The 20,074-nt window shown below is 43.5% G+C and overlaps 1 protein-coding gene across 3 annotated transcripts in view; it reads left to right on the forward strand.

Moving 5' to 3' along the window:
* Positions 1–6,795: 6,795 nt before the first annotated feature.
* LOC101077168 (RNA binding protein fox-1 homolog 2-like) overlaps positions 6,796–20,074 on the forward strand; it is a 43,473-nt gene continuing 30,194 nt past the window's right edge. For 2 of the 3 annotated variants that reach the window (XR_003888458.1, XM_029836156.1), the window contains exon 1: positions 6,796–7,514. The gene's annotated coding sequence lies outside the window, so the exon portion shown is untranslated. The remainder of the gene's footprint in view (positions 7,515–20,074) is intronic. The other variant, XR_003888457.1, reaches the window with a different exon arrangement.

Genomic DNA, 20,074 nt, shown 5'->3' on the forward strand with positions numbered 1-20,074 from the left:
GAATAAGCTGCTGGTTGAGTGGGTCAGCAGGGTCGGAGGTCAGTATACAGCTCTGAAGGCGGCGATACCTGTAAATGGATACAGAAGGGGGAGCAGAAAAACTACACAGGAAATAGCATTACTAGTCTACTTGATGAGGAGGAGGAGAGGAGAGGAGAGGAGGGAAGAGGAAGCCATGACCCAGTGGGGTGACAGAGGCCTGTCAGGTGATCATGTTTCTGGACCCCAGCAGCCTCGGCCTATAACAGCATAGCTAAGATGTTAACCTAATGATTAGACGACCCCCTAAGTATGATAATTTGACTGATCCCTGGAGAGGCACACGGTGCTCCTGGGATTAGCACAGGGATCGCTTCCTTAAATTTAGCTACAGCATTATCTGAAAGATCCAACCTGCAATGGGCTGGGCATTTTACTGACATTTTTTTACTGTCCTCACATGTGATGAAAGGGCCTCTATTCTGGCCCAGGTTATGGCACAGAGTGGTTTTCCAAGTTTGGAATCCCAGCACGCATTGATTTGGATCATGCCCGCAACTTCGAAAGTTCGCTGATTCGACAGTTCAGAGGCTTTTACCGGCTCAAAAAGTCTCACATGACCCTGTATTATCCAGCAGGTAATGGCCAGGGTGAGCGATTTAACCGTACATATCATAATTTGCTGCACACTTTTCCCTCTACTTGAAAGAGCAACTGGCACTGTCGTCTCCCTCAGTTGCTGTATGCGTACAACACTACTTCCCACCAATTGACTGGGGAGTCACCTTACTTCCTCATGCTTGGTAGAGAGGTCTACCAAGGCCTCCAGGTGACTATTTGTTGGGGAGAGTATTGTACAGGGGATCTGTAAATGATTGGGTGCAGGAGAACCGAGCCCGGGTGCACCTGGCCGTTGAAGGTGTTCGTGGTAGGTTAAAGGCTGCTGCAGAGTGGCGGAAGAGCAATCATGACCAGACTTTTGGGTGTAGGCCCATGGTTTAGATTCAGATTCAGATTCAGATCCTTTATTGTCCCACACGGGGAAATTTACAGTGCAACAACAGCAACAAGAGCACTCAGAGAAAAATAAGATAAAATCAAATAGAAATCAAATGGAATATACAAAGAGGATGTATATTTACAATAATCCAGATAAATGGATACTCGGCCTCTGTGTACCTGTACATAGTACAGAGGGTGAATACAATATACATATCAGAATATATAATATTCAGATTGTGTTAGCGGGTGTTCTGTTTATTGTGCAGTCTGACAGCAGCCGGCAGGAAAGATCTACGATACCTCTCCTTCACACAGCGAGGGTGGAGCAGCCGCTCACTGAAGGAGCTGCCCAGTGCTGTCAGGGTGTCCTGTAGGGGGTGGGACGTGTTGTTCAACATGGATGACAGCTTAGCCATCATCCTCCCATTTCCCACCACCTCCACTGAGTCCAGGGGACATCCCAGGACAGAGCTGGCCCTCCTTACCAGTCTGTCCATCCTCTTCCTGTCCCTGTCCGTGATGCTACTGGACCAGCAGACTATCCCGTAGAAGATGGCTGATCCCACCACAGAGTCATAGAAAGTTCTCAGGAGGGGTCCCTGCACTCCAAAAGACCTCAGCCTCCTGAGCAGGAACAGTCTGCTGTTGCCCTTCTTGACCAGGGCGTCTGTGTTGTGTGTCCAGTCCAGGTTATTGTTTAGGTGAACACCCAGGTACTTGTAGGACTCCACCACGTCAACATCCGTTCCCAGGATGTTCACTGGTGCAGGCGGGGGGTTGTTACGCCTGCGGAAATCCACCACCAGCTCCTTGGTTTTGCCAGCGTTGATCTGGAGGCTCCAGTCCACAAAGCCCTGAATAAGTTCTCTGTACCCCGTATCGTCCCCGTCCGTGATGAGGCCGACAGCAGCAGAGTCGTCAGAGAACTTCTGGAGGTGACATGAAGATGTACTGTATGAGAAGTCCGCGGTGTAGAGGGTGAACAGGAAAGGAGCCAGAACTGTTCCCTGCGGGACACCGGTGCTGCAGAGAAGCCGATCTGACTGGGAGCCCTTCACCCTCACAAACTGTGGTCTTTGTGTGAGGTAGTCCAGAATCCATGTCGTGAGGTGGTGATCCACCCCAGCTACCTCCAGTTTGTCCCCCAGCAGCCTGGGCTGGATGGTGTTGAATGCACTGGAGAAATCAAAAAACATGATCCTCACAGTGCTTCCAGCCTTCTCCAGGTGAGTGAGGGAGGTGTGGAGGAGGTAGATGACGGCATCGTCCACCCCGATGCTCGGCTGGTAGGCGAACTGCAACGGGTCCATGAAGGAGCTCACCAGTGGGCGCAGGTGATCGAGGATGAGTCTCTCCAGCGTCTTCATCAGATGAGACGTCAGAGCCACCGGCCTGTAGCTGTTGAGCTCCTTAGGGTGCGGTGTTTTCGGCACTGGGACGATGCAGGACGTCTTCCACAGCTGTGGCACTCTCCCCAGCCTCAGGCTCAGGTTGAACATGTGACTGGAGATCCCACACAGCTGGTCTGCGCAGGACTTCAGGAGCCTGGAGCTGATGCCATCCGGACCCGTCGCTTTCCTGGCCCTGTTCTTCTTCAGGGCCTTCCTCACCTGGTGTGGTGTGAGGGACAGGCTGGAGCAGGGAGGTGTTGGTGGGGGGGATGGGCATGGGCCAGGGTGTGAAGTGTCGGGAATGTGTGAGCTGAAGTTCATGAGAGAGGGGGAGGAGGGGGGACAGGAGGAACAATGGGTTGCAGGCACAGACAGTGGCGGGGGTAGCAGCAGAGGAGACTGGGCTGGGGGAGGGGTGGGTACCTGATCAAATCTATTGAAAAACAAGTTCAGGTCGTTAGCCCACCCCCGGTCGCCCACAGGTTGGGACTTCTGCTCCTTGAAGCCCGAGATGGTCTTCAGGCCCTTCCATACCCCACAGATGTTGTTCTGCTGCAGCTGGTTTTCCATCTTCCTCCTGTAGTTGTTTAGCGTCAAATGGTGCTGGTGCGAGACTTTAGTGGAAGATGTTGTTGTGAGATCCAGGATAAGTGGAACCCAGTGGTGCATAGGGCAGTCAAGACTCCCTTGGGAGAAGACCCTCTGTAAAGAGTTGCACCACTAGATGATCTCACCAGGGTTAAACAGGTGTATAGAACACTTCTTAAGGCTGCTGTTGGGATGGGGTAGCTCTTCTGCTTCTCCTCCACTTTTGCCTGGCCAGCCAGCCGGTGTGGAAACATGCAGTGAAGCAATATGTTTCCCAACAGACGTTCCAATGCTGTGACACCACTCCAATGCTCTCCCCACAGCGCCAGCCAGAACTGGGAGCCCCTCATTGTCAATGACTCGCTGAACAAACAGTTTTAACGCCTGCCATGAGGTCAGAGTCACACTTGGAGATTCAGAAAAGAGGCTCAGAGATGGGATGTAAATGGTGTGATTACAATAAACACAAACTTAACAAACTTAATACAGCTCAGTTTCATTACATTTTACCAAGAAAGAATGCAGAATGCCAGAGCACCTTAAACTGAAAAGCTAGATGTCCCATCAAGGCTTGACAAGATGACGGCGGCCCATTAAATCCAGAATAAATTACAAAATTATTTTACTGACCTACAAGGTCCTTAGAGGCAAATCTCCATCCTGTTTGAAAATGTTAATAGCAATTTATCATGCCAATAGATCACTGCTGGTTTACACGTGGGTCCTAGAATCTTTTAGAGTAGAATGGGTGGCCAAATCTTTAGCAAACAGGCCCCCCTGCTGTTGAACCAGCTTCTTTGAGAAAACTTACAGTCACTAGTCACTAAATCCTCTATAATTACTGTATGTACATTGAATATATTTATATTATTTTCCTCTTACTGTCATTTCCCTGCTCTATCACCTGCTCTTCTTTTTTCCATGTTGGGAACAAGCTTTTGGTTTCTGTAAACTGCCGAGAGGCAATTTTGTTTGTGAAAGATGCTATATAAATAGAGACAAATTGAACTGAATCTGTAGACCATAAATCTGGTAAATACCAGCATTTTGCCACAGAAAGTTTCAGACACATTCCCTGCAGTGATACCTCGGGGTTATCTGCCAATTTTGGTAAAATATTTAACGGGTGGCTGTTCTTAAATATGGACTTTAGTTTGTTCCATGTCCCTGAAATTTAGAAAATAATTGTTTTCCAAAATAGAAGGCAGATTTATCGTGTGCCTATTGAAAAGGTTCACAAGAGGGGAAGCTCTACAAATCCATAATTCCTGCTCAATCCACAGAGAGTTGGCGTATATTTGTCTGACAAAAACATCATGATGAGATCAATTTTGATTAACCTGCACCTGAGAAAAGTTGGACCTAAATCCACATTTGCTCATCACTTCAACTAAATATGCCCTCTGTTTTCGATTAAATACCTTCTCAGCATCCACAGCAACAATGATACCTGGTGTCCAATTAAAGTTCAGGCCAGGCAGTCAATAAAACCGGTGTTGTGGTAGGAGTGCTGACCCTTAATGAAACCTGTTTGATCTGCATCTGCCGTGAACCTGCTCCAGTCTCAGAGATAGCATTTTACATACTACCTTGTAGTCCACTCCCAGATGACTAATTGGCCTTTGAAATGAACATAACTCTGGATCCTGATTTTTTTTTGTAAATAGCATTATAGTGGCATTCGACATAAATTCTGGGACATCGATACTGTCTAATTATTTTGGAAGATCCTGAGTATCAGGCTATTCATTTTTTTATTCATAGCTTTAAAAATCTCCACTGGGAACCTGTGAAAGAAATTAGAACAATTAAATTAAATCAAATGAAAAAAATAGCTTAATTTATTGAGAAATTGGGGTTCCAGTTAGTGTCATTTGAAATTAGCCTGTTCTAAGCCCGTCCAAGTGAATTTCTGAATTATACAAATTAGCATAGAATATTTTAAGCCATGAGTGATGAATTTCACTTTGGCATTTTTTGCCAAGCATGTGAGAAATAATCTGGTTTACTGGTTTACTATAGTACTTTATGCTTAGCAAATAAGTCATAACTTTCTGACTTCCTTGTAATTAGGTTATTAAGTGCATTTTATATTATTTAAGCTCGCTTATAGTTATTTCAGACATCGCTCTATAGTAAGCCTCTTCTACTCATTTTATTTTAATTTCCGTTTTGGCTTGCTTTGTGCTTCTTTCTGTTATTTTGTCTTCTAGATGAAATGATTGTGCATCTCATATAGGCCTTCCAAGTGGCCCCACAGTATTTTTTGATCAGCACCAACCCTATTGCTTCATTCTAAGAATATCTAAGTTGGATCAATCAGGGATTTGACATAATTATTATTATTTTTATCCATGAGGATTGCTAAATTTAGTCACCATAAATAAGAGTATTCATTGGGCCTTAGTGGTTGAAAAGGCAGTCAAGGAGTGGGACTCAAGTAATGAAATGTGGAGTGTGATGTGGAGTGGACAAATGCTATCTGAACGAGCAATATGGCCAATATCCACCTGATCTACTGGATGGATAAGACAAGTAGGGATAAAGATATAATTGATTCACAATGCTGACAGACTGCCCTTTTCCTCTTTTGTAATTTGATTAGTTTGCACATTTGTGTATGCATTTTTATACATTTTTACCAAGTTTGCCGATGACACCACTGTTGGCCTGATCATGGGAGGTTATGATTCCGTCCACAGAGAGCAAATATAGGAGGTCGCAGAATGGTGCAGCAGAAAAATCCTGGAGCTGAACATAAACAAAATCAAAGCCTTTGCTTTGCGTCGAAAGAGAAAGAGAAAAAGCAGGAAAACCTTGTCAATGTGTAGTACAGATTATTTCCCAATAGATGTCGCTCTTATGCCCTCCCGCCAGTGTGTGACCGCAAGCGAGATTGCAAAAATGCGGTATTGAGTGGTTCAGAAAGGCAATTAAAAAAAACCCCAGAAAAACTCAACATAGAAAAAGGATAGAATATGTAATTTAGGTTTAACAGGGTAAATGTACACGCAAATGTAGTAGATTTATTAGACCCAACTAAACGGCCACATAAAACTGAATGTTAAATTTTATGTTGTTGTATAATTTTAAGGGAACATTATTCATATATTCTGTCATATACTTAATGCCCAATATGTCAAGAGAAAGCAGAATTTTACATGAAAATGTGAAAAAGCTAAATATTGCACTGACGCAATTATTCAGACCCTTCTAATTGTATGCTGCTACAAGCATTGCACACCTAGATTTGGGTTCTCCGTGGTCTCTTATTGATGTCATATGTCATTAACACTTTTTATTATGTATTTTTGTGCTGTGCATTTTCTCTGATCTATCTATCTATCTATCTATCTATCTATCTATCTATCTATCTATCTATCTATCTATCTATCTATCTCATTAACTACATATTAGTTATAATAATTTTAAAACAGTTTATACTGTATTGAGGAAGGAAAGATCCTTTATACAGAAATACACACTGAAGACATTTCTTTTCTCCTTGTTTAGCGGTAAAATTTGTTTGGATCACTTCAGTTTTGTGGTTGTTTTAAAAGTTGACATTAGGCTATGTCATTTGTGATTATTATACTATAAATACAATATTTTATTCAACCATTACACAGGTCACTACTGTTTTGGTGTAGGTGTGGAACAGGAAAAGTATATACATTTTAGTCTAAACGTCTAAACGTAAAGAGCAATATCAAAAGAACAACTATTAACTTAATTATCCTGATTTCTTTCGTAAACCCCCTCTCCCCACACACATACAAACAAACGCACTTCTGCATTGGAACTGATGGATTTCACCAACAACTGACAGAGTCTGTGCGGGCGTGTGTGTGCGGGGGATGATCTCCGTCGGTAGTCGGCTCCCCACGCCAAGATACAACACAGCGCACCGTCGCGAAGGAAAAGGCAGACGGCGAGTTAAAAAAAAGGGACCGAAAACAAGGGAAAGGCTGGTGGAAACATCTAAGCTGATTCTGACAGAGATAGATTTAAATGCAATAAGTGAGGGGGTCCGATCGTTCACGCAGGCTGAGGATAAAACCGCAAATTCTCAGAAATTTGCCATTATTGGCAGCAACCGTGCGCTCACCGAGCCACGTTTAGAATCACTGTTAGCGGAATGTAATGCTAGTTGGTAGGCTAACCGGAGCTAGCTAATTAGCTCATAAGGCACACAGCCGTCGGGCAGTGATCATTACTGGAGTAGATACTATTCGCGATTATTTTTTTTCATTTGAAAGAGGAAAATATCTCCTCGATGTGTTTTTGTTTTGGGGGGGCAGTCCAATGTTAATGTCGACCGACGTTCCTTCTATAATCATATCCGTTACTCGGGGAATAATGGACCGGGAAAAAGACATTGACACAACGGCCGAACACTTAGGAGGCGCAAGCGGGGTTCCGACAGCTGTACGCGGGATGAAGAGAGGAGATCCCGAGCCCGACACTCAGGCAGCCGCTCCTCTGACGGACTTAGCCGGGGCGGAGTGCAAAAGACCAAGGATAGACGGAACCGTCAGTGTTGACGTCGGACAGGTAAGATTTCCATTCAGCATATGACGTGAAATTTAAACATATGTGTAATCGGACATCGACTTATTGCATATTCGAACCACCTACTGCGTTTTGTTTTCCAATAATTCCATGGTCCTTTAAAGCATCATATTTTCCCCTGATAGGCCCGTTTCTCTTACCGACCGACACATGTCATCTATCATTGCAGTGTGCAATAGGTTACCACTTACTCAAATCACAACGACAAATTGAAATTAACTGCATCAAGTGAGAAGGGACACACTCTTTTCATGAGAGTCTGATTGATACAAAGGTAACGTGATCCGACTCCATGGCTGCGAAGACACTGTGAAGAAAGGGTTCTCATACTGTCTCTAAATCAAAATTTGTCCAGAGAAGTGTTTGAGCACCTCTATATAATGCTAAACAAAACCTAATGCCCAGCTGATAAATAGCATTTAGTGATGACAGCCAATGCATGTGTATTAATCCCCTCAACCCCAGTTGTCGCTAGGTGTTGAAAGAGAAAGACAGGAGATAGGTTTTGGGGGAGGGGGATGACTGCAACCAAACACAAAGAACATGGCATTTTTTTGTGGTGTAGCCAGAAGGAGAGAAGCTTCTCTGGGGAACCTTCCTTATTAGCACCTCCTTATTGACTTGAGTCTTTCCTGCTGCCCAATGGCTGAACATTGTATGTGACCATAAACCTAAGGAGCCTTTCTCCCCAGATCATTCTTAACATATATTTACATGTGTTTACAGTGTACATAAACCAGAACTGTTATTGACTATTGTTTTAATCTAGCTTTTCCAAAAGTAATAATTCACAGAGGACATGCACAAATAATAAAATACAAGCAGAGTCACAAAAAAATCCAAGAAGCTTTGTGATGAAATGTCAAACATGACTAGATTTATTTATTTGAAGCCACATGCAAGTTGTAAATTGGTGGTGCAGTTGATAATTAGCAAGGATTCCTCTCCCAGGAAAGAGGATGGGATGGTGAACTATGTGACATTGGGGTTATTCACATTACTCGTCGGTTGTAATGTCACAGGATGGATGAATAGCTTCGAAACTCTTCACTAACAGGCAGACAGTATTTGGGCAGAAGAAACACACATGCAAAAATCTACACTGTCCATTTATAGTCTTTCTGTAACAAATTGCTCTCTGCTTTTAGTTTTTCATTTTCAGAATAAGGGAATGCAAGTTTTTCCTGAGATCCATTTCAGAATCTATTAGTGGAGATGTGTTATTAAAATGGATCCTTGAACATGTGACTTTTCCTCTACCAATTCAAGGGTTTTGTACCTAGTTCAGAGAATTCCTATGAGACAGACGACAGACTGTAGTTGGACAGACTGGAGGGGTTTGGCTCCCATTGACAGAATTATGTATTTACTAATTGTTTAATGTTTGACTGTCTGGTATGGACTACTACTGATGTATATTGTTTGAATTTTATAGCACCAAGGGCACTTTAGTTCCTCATTTCTTGTATTATTTCAGTTTGAATGATAGCACTAAATGATGGAATAGAGCAGGGAAACAAAATGTGATGGCTCTGCTTTCCAGAGGCATTTGTTTTGGTCATGGACCATCGGGAAATGTGAGAGGCCTGGACACAATTCACAACACTGAAGAGGTGACTTTTAAATGATGGAGCTTTATTTGAGGATAAATAGAAAGAAAAGAAGGTCACATGTTGGATGATGAATGATGTGGTAATTTAATGTTGTAATATTGGATGCAACAAAAGGCTTATTTGGATTTTTACCTGATAGCCTAACCTGGAGAAATTTTGGCCCATTGGGCTGAATATAAGTTGGGGCTTTAATACATGAGAGCAATGCATTCCATTCACTTCTCAATCAGTTAGCAGGCTTTTTTCTCCCTTCTTTCTCCACCATATTTAAAATTGACTTGTCTTTACACTAAATCAGTGAGTTAGCATCCTTGTAGCCTATTTTTCTCCTTATATTTCACATCATATATTGCTTCAATTCTTTTTGTGTTGATGCCATCTGTGTGTCATCTTTAGACAGTATTAGACCGGTGTCGGACAGTGTTGTGTGTCTTTATCTTGGAGAGCTGATTTGTCCTATCACTGTCAGCAAAGAGGCTTTATGTCATGCTAATGAGATCAGAGCTTCTCGAGAAGAGGGCATTAAGCAAAAGGATCAGTTTCTCAGGCCTGAATATTTAGTGGTGGGGACTTGGACTAGGGAGGGTTGGTATGAACCACTGATGACAGAGTATTATTTTTGGAAGGAGAGCTGATTGAAGCAAAACAAAATGCAGATTTAGTCAGATTTCTTTATTGCTATACTCTTATTTAAGGTGCAAACCTTCTTCCCAGGCTGCACTGACAGTGTCACTCATCTCCAGAGTTTGTTTCTCAATTCAACACAGCTCTGACATCATAATTGTCATAATTATGTGCAAGGAAGAAGTTTTGTGAAGAAGCTTCACAACAACAAACATGGTGGATGGCAGCAAAGGCCGCAGTCAGTCAGTCAGTCAGTCAGTCAGTCAGTTTGATAAACGCCATGCTATGACAGACACAGGTATTTTTTTGTTGTGTTTAAACAGCATTGTCCTGACCAGTCATTGGGCTTTACATTACAATTCATCATAGAAGCTAAGTCACAGGGTACCAGATAGCCATTCATAAAAATAATCAGTTAAGTATATTTATGCACCAAATATATGGTTTTATGGTAGGAACTATTCAGGGTCCAAAATCTTCCTTGCTGACACTTCAGCATGGTGATGCAGGGGGCTGGTATCCGATCAATGACTTGCATATCACAGGAGAAACCTTTGGGCAACCACCAGAGGTGGTCCGTCACAAGTATACCTGTATTTCATTACTCAGTAAAAATAATGACTGAATTATTAATCACTATTGTTGCAGACTGTAGCCCAAAAGTCTCAAACTCAACTTACCTGGGGGCCTCTGGAGATAGAGTCTGGGCGAGGCTGGGCCGCAGGTATTCCAAAAAAAAGTGCAACCGATCCAATCTTCTCAATCTTTATCATTAACAGTTCTTCAACGTGAACAGGTTCTTCAGAACATAGGCTTCTCTTGCCTACTACAGCTGAGCCACATTTGGCTTCAGGGACGAAGCAGTTGAGACCCTCAGTATGGCTTGAAGATGCTCCTCAATAAGTTTGGATCTGTACTTTGACTTATTAAAGCTTTTCACACAGATTTGTGCCAAAAAGGCACATGTTCCACTTGAACATCCTGAAAAGCTCAGGGAAGGTGGGGGGGCAGTTCTCTCAAAAATTGTCCAAGCTTGTCTGCCTTTCCACTCACCTCCCTGAAACTGGCTTTGATTTCTGAATTGCACTGAAGGACAATGAGCTCCATTTGAAGCACATTAGGAGCATCTTCCACAGTAAACCTCTTCCGTGGCAAACCTGCATCCATAATAGCATCACACAGCTGGCAAAATATCTCCTGAGAAGTGGTATGGCCATGCACTGGGATTATTGTGAGCAACTCCTGTCACTTCAAAACTCACCACCACAGGCATAGATTGCGAGCTGCGCATTGTCAGTGATGTCTGTGCTCTCATTGAGAGCAACTGAGCATGCACAGAAACGTTTGGCTTTCTCACACAATTTATCATATATGTTACCTGACAGCGCTCTGCCACTGTGTTGGTTGAAAGGCTGATGTTGCTTATCTGACCCTTCTTTTCCAGACAGACTATACTTGCAGCCTGTAACATGCACTTTTTAACAAACTCGCCTTCTTTGGATTGCTTTCCCAACTTCGCAATCAATTAACTCACCACGGAGCCAACTTCGATTGCTGCATCATTATCTTTGCTTGCTTTTTTGAAAACATCTTGTCACTTCAGAAGGCACATTTTAAGATTGGCACCCCGTTTCTCTCCCTCCTCTCCCTGGTATTTTGCATACTTATCAACATGTCTAATTAAGTAATGACGTCTGATGTTGCATTCATGTGCATCGTAACTTTCTCGGTGCATATAAGACATGTCGGGCAGCCTCTGTGCTTAACAAAAAAATAAGCTGTCTTCCACTTTTCCTGATATTATCTTTGCTCTTCACCAACTTTTCTTTTCACTGCAGGTTTTGAGAAAGATATAACTGGGGCTTGAAGACAGGATATATTGTCCTTCTACTTGGTGTCACTCTGGAATCACATTTTTAGCAGGTTCAACCATTGCTAATCCGTGCTGGCGATTATGGTGCGTTCAAGTTGTACTCGGAAGTCAGAATCTCCGAAGTCTGAATGCTGAAATCCAAGCTGTTCCAATTAACAACTTCCAACCTAACGGGAATGCACAATAACTTGACAACAAACGCCACACCGGAAGTTGTCATGAGCTTGTGCTACATTAGCCCATAAGTTAAAGACAAAAGCCCAGGGTAAGCACAGCTTGCCCATCAACTCGGCAAAAAGGTGCATTTGAGAAAAATGTGCGGGCCACACTAACACTAAACTTTGATATCAAGTAAGGGGCCACAAAATAACAGCCCTCATGCCGTGGGTTTGAGGCCGGTCTGTAGACCACAGCTAAAAACCACACAACTCCTCTTTTGGTTTATTTCACTTTGTTTCATTTTTGTGTATTTATTTATGATCCATTTCCAATCTTGCCCATCATCTGCTGATGTCAGATGTCTGGATGACAAATAGAAATATGTGTTACACCTCAGTCAATGTACCTCATATCTCAATAGCTGAAAAAATTAAAGCTCACCATACATTTTTTTTGGTCCAGAGTTTATTTCTTAATTTAAATTTTGATTAAAAAACAGTTTTTATCAATGCTTGCAGCTGCCCTATTAATTATCCTGCTCACCCCTTCACTCTGCCCACTTCTTTCACCATCTGTTGATTCTGTCTAATTTGGAATGTTTAACACAACTGATCCTATTCTCTTTATACCAGCTTCAGACTTACTAACCCCAGCAGCTTTACAATTTTTTCCTTCGCCCAAAATAGCAATTTGGAGGAAAAAAAAAACACAAGCGAGAAACACCCTTTCATTTTGCCCTCTACACACTCGGTATAAAACTGCTTTTCAGTGTTTTTGTCATTCCTTCCTGAAGTTTTAGTCTTTCTTTTGCCCTCCAAACTTATCACTTTGCTCAAAATCCTTTGAAAGTATCTCACATAGTCTTTTTTTTTTTTACTGTATTTAGTTGGAAAATAGGTGCCTTTTTTATATAATGATCAAGAATTGCACCAGTGTAGAGACAGATTGAACATGTTTCTTTCAGTGTAAGTCTAGATAAACAAGTCCCAGAAAACCAGACTCCAACTTCAGGCCCCAGTCCCTTCCCCCATCTCTAAAGAAAACATAAATCACATGAAGTTCTTCACTTATGAGTCATTGTCTCCATTTTCACAAATGCTTCACTGCTTTCTATTTTTTCTTCTATATTGGCTTTTAGTCACCATATCATTTCACCTCCATTTGTCTATATTTTCATCTCATTCTGTTCTTTCCTCTTCATATCTTGGTCATGTTTTCCCCCATCCAGCCACCACACCATCACCATCTTGCAGACTGATTGATTCCAGATGCTTGTTTCCCTCCTTCACTCCTATTCTCTTGTATTAGCACATCTGCATTCACTGCAGAAGCAGCAGTTACTTTATAATTTCAAAAACACTGTGATTTTGTTTTAAACTGTCTTCACTTTTTTCCTTTAGAGTTTGCAAATGTCTTCTTTGCACTTGGCTATAAAATATAAAGTAAAATAATACGTACTACTTATAACCAAGGAAAAATCTTAAATGGAATCCACACTATCAACCTGGTTCTGTGTTGAAGTGCAGTGCAGGGGAGTGTTGCTCGTTTCAAAGGTCAGATTACACACGGCATTTAGAATGAAGAGTCTGCCGTAAATGAACACTTTCATTTCTGCATATGTTGGCCTATGCACCAGCAATGTAGGAGTGTTCAAGTCTGTGAAGCTCATTGGCAGCGAGGGTCTACTCTTGGGAATGAGGCACGAGGGATGAAATTGGTTCCAGATGAAACAGGAAGTAGAGAACAGAGACAAAGAAAAGGCTGTTTCAGACAGGGTAAAGAGAGGACAGATTTGAGTTTGGACACACTCCCTGTGGCATTAAAGAAAAACATTTCTTTCTCATTCTTTACAGTTTTCTTTTAATTGTTGCCATATCCCTATTCTCTTTGGATGTCCCTTCATCTGTTTCCAAATACTTTTTATTTGTTTTGCTATACCATATCACACTTGTTTTTGGTCAGCTTATAGTATATCTTTGAGTGCTACTTGTGCACAAAAGCCAACTGCATAGGCCATCTTTATGATTAGTCTTGACTTGATTGCCCTCTCTCACGTGGCATAACCAGCTGAATGAATGAATGAATGAATGTCTGTTTGTCTGTCTGTCTGTCTGTCTGTCTAACCCTAACTCCATACATTCTCTCTCTCTGTATGTACGGTATGTGTGTACACACACGCACACGTATATACAGTATGTATGTGTGTGTATATATATGTGTATGTGCGTGTGATTAGAAACTAATCAGTTTTTTATACATGGTGAAATTGTGTAAAATGAGGAAGTTGGTGTAGTTGCTCAAAAACTGAACCTTTACATGTTACTATTTACTTTTCAAATGTTTTATTTTTGCTAAGAGATATTCTCTTGACAGCCTGCAAATGTCATGCAAAATAATGACTGACTATGCAGATTTTTTTTGCCGTGCACAATACATAAAATACAATGTAGAAACAGTGGATTTTGATTAAAGATTTTAAATTATTAAAAAAAAACATAAATGTAATATAACATTGAGAAACCAGGCTGTCATCCCAGAGAGACAATTTTCCAGTGCCAGTGTCTTTGACATCAAAATCTCCAGCATTGCCAGGAGACTCCCATTGTAACAGCCTTGCGATGTATTCAAAGCTGCAGTCAGTGAATTGATGACTGTGCAGTATTCCTTAAGAAACTGTTACTCCTGTTTAACAAAGGCTTTAATTAATAGTCAACTGCAGAGGGAGTTCAACTCCCAACACTGATATTGTTTTCCTTTTCCAGTAAAGAATTGAACTGAACTGAAAAGTCATTACCCCTAATACTGGTTAGAAGATGTATATTTTAGAGTTCAGCATCCTTATAGCCTGAGGGGAAAAAGCTCTTGCAGAACCTGCTAATCCTGCAATGAGTGCTGTGGAACCTTTTTCCAGAGGTTAGCAGAAAGAACAGTCCATGGGGAAGGTGTGATATACAGCTGTGAATATTTAGTGCTTTGGTGCCATGTGCTGAATTGATGGAAGAGAAGTCTCTGCTGTTCTCGCCTCCCTCCTCACATTCCTCCAGACAAAGGATCTGAAGCCGCCATACCACACAAAGATGCGGTACTGTGAGCTTTGTTTTGGACAAGGTGATGTCATCTGTCATCTGAACTCTGTGGTGCTTACAACCACCACACTCCAGCGATTTGTTGATTAAAAATGGAGCATGGCTGGGACTGGTTCTTCCTGATGTTGCCAGTGACCTCACTGATTTTGTCCACATTCATGATCAAGTTGTCCCTGCACCAGTCCACCAGCTGCTCCCAACAGCTCTCTGTAGGCCATGTCTCTGATCTTCATTTGCAGCATTCACAATATGGTTGATTTAAAAAAAAAAAAAAAAACCCAGGGATGTTATGGTGGCTGAAAAGTACAATAAAACAATAACATTTATGAAATACTTTTACAAAGTCTCTATACAAATTTTGACATGCCACAAAACATGATTACGAAAAGAAAAGAACTTCAGAACTTTAAAACCAAATTAACAAAACAGGATGAACTTTTCCAAATGTGTCAAATGATGAAGTCTATATGTTTTGTCCATTTTGTGAAGTGAAACCCACGCCACAAAACATTTATCAAACATGAGCAAGTTGTGTTTCCATGCTAACTGGGTCATGACAGTTCCAGAATACCTTGTAATTGATGACCCCTCCCATGGCAAAGAGGTACAGTGGGACCTCTACTTACGAAATTAAATGGTTCCGGAACTTATTTCATAACCTGAAAATTAAGTAGAGACGTGTTTTCCATGTAAATGCCCTAATCTGTTCCAAACCCCCAAAAATTCGGACATAATTTTTTTTAATAAATCATAAAAATGCATCAAAACATGTAACAAATACATGTTACAATTAGATTACCGCACAATAAATGTAGGAATTCACTGCAAGGCTTCTCCAGGAACAAAATGAACTTCATTACAGGCTAATCTTACATTAGCCATCATTACTAGCAAAGAACGTTAACACTTGTGGTAACACCGCCATCTAATGGACAAACATTCGAACACCAACAATAAATCCTGGTTATGTCCATATTCTTTGGCGAGATCAACCAAACGTATCCCTTTTTAATGCTTTTCTATTATTTCTTGCTTCATTTGTATGGACAAAAAGCTCTCTTCTTCTTCTTTTCTTCTTTTCTTTCTTCTTTTCTTTCTTTCACTTTTCTCCATCATATTCCTGGGGTCCAGAGTGAATAAAAGTTAAACGAAGACGACGCTGGGATACACACATACCTGTACATATTGACGTCCCTCCTAGCCAATGGGATGACAGGAAGATGCTAGGCGATAGCCAATGGCAGAGCAGCTACAAGCATGTTTGCGTTTGCTAAACTCCGCGAGCTGCGAGTAGCGGATTTTTGCCTTTTGTATCCTGAAATTTCTTTCATAACAAGAGGAAATATCTTCCCGTTGAGACGTTTCGTAACCTGAAAATTCCGCATGTAGAGACGTTTGTAAGTAGAGGTCCCACTGTACCGTAGGCTAGTGGTAATCAAGACGGCCTCAACATACTCCAACCATGAATCCAGTGTTCTGTATGTACAGTAATGTCTATTATTAATGAGAGGGGAAAAAACAGCATGGGGAAGCATTATCCATCCATCCATCCATCCATCCATCCTCCCTCCCTCCCTCCCACCGCTTATCCGGGGTCGGGTCACGGGGCAGCAGCCTAAGCAGAGAGGCTCAGACTTCCTTCTCCACAGCTACTTCTTCCAGCTCATCCGGAGGAATCCCCAGGCGTTCCCAGGCCAGCCGAGAGACATAGTCTCTCCAATGTATCCTGGGTCTTCCCGGGGGAAGACCGGAGGAATATGCCCTGAACACCTCACCAGCGAGGCGTCCAGGGGGCATCCTGACTAGATGCCCAAGCCACCTCATCTGGTTTCTCTCAACGTGGAGGAGCAGCGGCTCTACTCTGAGCTCCTCCCGGATGGCAAAGCTTCTCACCCTATCTCTAAGGGAGAGCCCAGCCACCCTACGGAGGAAGCTTATTTCGTGATTTTGTTCTTTCGGTCATTACCTAAAGCTCATGACCATAGGTTAGGGTAGAAATGAAGGTCGACCAGTAAATCGAGAGCATCGCCTTTTGGCTCAGCTCTCTCTTCACCACAACGGACCGGTGCAAAGTCCGTATTACCGCTGATGCCGCACCGATCCGCCTGTCGATCTCCTGCTCCATTCTTTCCTCACTCGTGAACAAGACCCCGATGTACTTGAACTCCTCCACTTGGGGCAGGATCTCCTCCTTGACCGGGAGAAGGCACTCCACCTTTTTCTGACTGAGAACCATGGCCTCGGATTTGGAGGTGCTGATTCTCATCCCAGCCGCTTCACACTCGGCGGCGAACCGATCCAGCAATAATTGGAGGTCACAGGCCGATGAGGCCAACAGGACCACATCATCGGCAAAGAGCAGAGACCCGATCCCGAGGTTACCAAACCGGACCCCCTCAACACTACGACTGCGCCGAGAAATTCTGTCCATAAAAGTTAGGAACAGAATTTGTGACAAAGGGCAGCCCTGGCGGAGACCCACCCTCACTGTAAACGAGTTCAACTTACTGCCAGCAATGCGGACCAAACTCTGACGCCGATCGTACAGGGAGCGGACGGCCCAACACCCCATACTCTCGGAGAACCCCCTACAGGACCCCCCGAGGGACACGGTCGAATGCCTTCTCCAAGTCCAAAAAACACACTGGTTGGGCAAAAACCCATGCATCCTCAAAGACCCTGCTGAGGGTGTAGAGCTGGTCCACCGTTCCACGCCCAGGACGAAAACCCCATTGCTCCTCCTGAATCTGAGATTCGACTATCCGGCGGACCCTCCTCTCCAGTACCCCTGAATAGACCTTACCAGGGAGGCTGAGGAATGTGATCCCCCTATAGTTGGAACACACCCTCTGGTCCCCCTTCTTAAAAAGACTACCACCCCGGTCTGCCAATCCAGCGGCACCGCCCCTGATGTCCACGCGATGTTGCAGAGTCGAGTCAACCACGACAGCCCTACAACATCCAGAGCCTTAAGGAACTCTGGGCGGATCTCATCCACCCCCGGGGCCTTGCAACCAAGGAGTTTTTTGACTACCTCGGTAACTTCAGCCCCGGAGATATGAGAGCCTATCCCCAGGTCCCCAGGCCCTGCTTCCTCACTGGAAGGCGCGTTGGTGGGATTGAAGAGGTCCTCGAAGTATTCCTTCCACCGATCCACAACATCCCGAGTTGAGGTTAGCAGCACACCATCGCCACTATACACAGTTTTGACAGTGCACTGCTTCCCCTTCCTCAGATGCCGGATGGTGGTGCAGAACCTTTTCGAAGCTGTCCAGAAGTCTTCTCCATGGCCACCGAACTCTTCCTATGCCCGGGTCTTTGCCTCGGCAACAGCCGTAGCTGCACTCTGCTTGGCCTGCCGGTACCTATCTGCTGCCTCAGGAGTCCCACAGGCCAGTAAGGCCCGATATGACTCCTTCTTCAGCCTGACGGCATCCCTCACCACTGGTGTCCACCAGCGGGTTCGGGCATTGGCGCCACGACAGGCACCAACCACCTTGCGGCCACAGCACCAGTCAGTCGCCTCAACAATGGAGGCACGGAACATGGTCCACTCGGACTCAATGTCCTCCGCCTCCCCTGGGACAGGGTCAAAGCTCTCCCGGAGGTGTGAGTTGAAGCTCCTTCTGACAGGAGACTCTGCCAGGCGTTCCCAGGAGACCCTCACAACACGTTTGGGCTTGCCGGGTCTGTCCGGCATCCTTCCCCACCATCGGAGCCAACTCATCATCAGTTGACAGCTCTGCCCCTCTCTTCACCCGAGTGTCCAGAACATGCGGCCACAAATCCAATGACACGACCACAAAGTCAATCATCGATCTGTGGCCTAAGGTGTCCTGGTGCCAAGTGCACATGTGGATGCCTTTATGCCTGAACAAGGTTTTCGTTATGGACAATCTGAGACGAGCACAGAAGCCCAACAACAGAACACCATTCGGGTTCAGATCAGGGGGGCCATTCTCCCCAATCACACCTCTCCAGGTCTCACTGTTGCTGCCAATGTGAGCATTGAAGTCACCCAGGAGAATGAGGGAACCCCCAGAAGGAGCACTCCCCAGCACTCCCTCAAAGGACTCCAAAAAGGGTGGATACGCTGAACTGCTGTTTGGGCCATAGGCACAAACAACAGTCAGGATCCGTCCCCCCACCCGAAGGCGAAGGCAGGCTACCCTCTCATTCACCGGGATAAACTCCAATATACAGGCACTGAGCCGGGGAGCAACGAGGATTGCCACCCCTGCCCGTCGCCTCTCATGTCTTGGTCCAATAAGATCACAAGTCTGGACTGTACAGTCCTGTGTCAAGACATAATACCTTTTTGCCTTGGTAGGGGACAACTTTTCACAGGATTACTATTAAGTGCCTCCCGAAAGCAATTTCATTCATTCTGAACGGAAATCCCAGTAAGTGGTGGGAATTGTTTTGATTTCCACACACAAAAGAACTAAGTCTTTAGTTTCAAGCATAGGTTTTGAGTAATATTGCTGCACTTGAGCCCTACTATGATGTAATCAGAGAACTTTTTGAAAGTGTCAAAACACAGTTATCATTTTGGAGCTCCACAGAGCTCTGTTATAAGGGTTAGGAGGTTCAGCATATAACTGTGGAAGTCAATCAAATCAAGTCTCTGATACTGAGTTACAAACAGTTGTATTGTCTTTAATCTACAGATTATGTAAATGAAATTGTAAATGAACATGGCATCTTTATCTATTGGTGGATAATAATTTACCAGTTTTAAAACGCAGGTCCCAGTTATGGTTGTAAATTCACAGCAGGATACCGCTCTTCAATTGGCATGCATGCCCAGGAAAACAGGGTTGGGAGAGTGTGAAGAGAAGTACCTTACCATGATTTGTGAGGACACAGGTTTCTGGGTCACATTTAATATCAGAATATCACACAAACAAATCGAAACATGAAACATAATTTTTTTGATTTCCCCTTGGGCGGTGTTTCAGTCATGTCCATCTGGGAGCAAAATCCTGTTGTAAACCAAGACTTGATTTCGGATTTTAGCTGTAATCCAAAATCACTAAAATTCAAGGGAAAAGACACTTAAAATAAATCAGTAGGTGTGTGTAAAGAATCTATGCGAGTTTCACTTTTTCAGTTGAATTACTGAAAGTAATGAAACTTTTTGCTGATACATTTGAATTTTTAAAAAATCTGTCAACAAGCAACAAA

Source organism: Takifugu rubripes, chromosome 5 (genome assembly GCF_901000725.2).
Source record: "Takifugu rubripes chromosome 5, fTakRub1.2, whole genome shotgun sequence".
Classification (NCBI taxonomy): Eukaryota; Metazoa; Chordata; class Actinopteri; order Tetraodontiformes; family Tetraodontidae; genus Takifugu; species Takifugu rubripes.